Below are 2034 nucleotides of genomic sequence, written 5' to 3'. Positions count from 1 at the left end.
GGGGGGGGGGGGGGGGGGGGGGGGTGGAATGCCTGTCCGCCTTCGGTGCCTCTCGCTCCCAGAAACAGGGTCCTCTCTCTCCGTGCGGCTCCTTCCCGGGTGTCCTGATGGATGCATCCTGCAAACTCGGAGGCAAGGCCTCCTGCCCGGAGCGCTCCCCCTGCCCGCAGGAATCTGCTTTACGATCTGGCGAGGCCATAAACCTCCGCTCTTCACTTCTGAAAAACAGCGACGTCTGGGAAAGAATGTAAATCATAAATACCGAATTCCTACGGTCAGCCATACGGTAATGGCCCGGTCTTGGCTTTTAAATATGGTGTGCATGTGGCTTTCATTTCCAAGGGGCTGGCTTCCCCCACCACCGTCGCTCCAGGGAGAGCAGATAACGGGGGTGAAACGTCCCAGGGAGATGCTGTTTTTCCCAAACGAAACCTAGCATTTTTCTGATGACCCGCTGCCAAATAGTTTGAAGTGCCACCCTTCGCCGGGAGGGATGGGACAGTAGGTGACGGTGGCGTCTGCGTCCTCCCCGGCCTGCCCGTGGTCTGGCTCCCCTGCCAGCCGGGCCCTGGCGTCCTCCCTCCGCTAGACCCTCCCTAGAGCGTTCACTTCCCGGGAGCAGGCTTTCCTGTCTTTTTGAAATCCCCTTCCTGCCCCTTTCCCCAGGCAAGGTTCTGCTCACTCACTGGGACTCGCTGCCGCTGCCCCAGGCAGTGAGGACAGCCACAGAGTCTCCGGGAGCCCAGCAGCCGCGTGGGTTTGAGTCCGTATTCCAGGGGTGGGCCAGCCCGGCTTAGATTTCACAGGCTGGGCAGCAGCGGCCGCTGGTCGCCGCGTGAATTCCGGCCACGGAATCCAATGCCCGGGATCCCTGTGCCGCGGCTCAGCATTTCCCCCCTTTCGGCCCAGCCTCGCCCAGTTCCCAATGATGGGTGCAAGCTGAAAAAACACCCCGCGTCTCAGACTTCCCCAGCTGCTGTTCCAACCGCCCGGGCATCTATTAAAGTCGACGGTGTTTTCCTTTGTGTGGTTAGCAAGTCTGCTGACCGTGGAGCAGGGTGTGCGAATATGATGCTTACAATCACACACGTGTCCACCCACAGACATAGCTACGCTCCCAAGCACCTAGCACTCCTGCAGTCGCCCTCTTGTCTTCCTGATGTTTTCTTTGGAAGCCAGGCCACCCAGAGGGCGTGGAGGAGAGGCTCCGAGACCGTCGAGGGGAGGTGGAATGTCAGCCGCAGGTCCATTCTTCAGTGTGGAGTCTCTGCCAAAAGGTTCTGTGTATGCGCATCTGAATAATGTCAACGATAAGCCCGGAAGGGATGGCCACGGGACAGGTACACCGCAGAGCGATGTCTCGTTTTGTGTGTCCACTGGGCCTGGCTCAAGGATGCCCATCAGCGAGTACAGCAGCACCTCTGGGGGTTTCTGTGAGGTGTCGCAGGAAGAGATCGGCATTTGAATCTTAGGGCTAAAGCAGGAGGCCCTCACCCATGCCATGTGGTGGGCATCACCCAATGCATTGACAGCCTGAACAGAACAAAAAGAGGGAGCGAGGGGGGATTTGTTCTCCTGAGGCATCCACCTTCTCCTGCCCTCAGACGTGGTAGCTCGCAGTTCCCAGGCTTCCAAACTCAGCCTAGGGCTTCCCACCACCGCCCCCTCCCCCAGTGCTCAGGCCTTTGACTCAAACTGAATTCACATCAGCCACCCCAGTTCGCCATCACAAAGACAGCAGACTGGGCCTTCCCCGCCTCTGTAACTGTGAGCTAATTCCTGTCACAAACCCATATAGGACCTGTGTGTGTGAGCATGTATGGACAGCTGACCTTTTGTGTGTGTGTATACAGTTGGCCCTTGAACAGCAGTTTGAACAGCACAGATCCACTTACACAAGGATTTTTAAAAAATTAATACAGTAGCCCTAGCCGGTTTGGCTCAGTAGATAGAGCATAGGCCTGCAGACCAAAGGGTCCTGTGTTCAATTCCGGTCAAGGGCATGTACCTTGGTTGCAGACTGCTCCCCAGCCC

This window comes from Myotis davidii, unplaced genomic scaffold (assembly GCF_000327345.1).
Source record: "Myotis davidii unplaced genomic scaffold, ASM32734v1 scaffold390, whole genome shotgun sequence".
Lineage (NCBI taxonomy): Eukaryota > Metazoa > Chordata > Mammalia > Chiroptera > Vespertilionidae > Myotis > Myotis davidii.
This window is presented reverse-complemented; position numbering follows the sequence as displayed.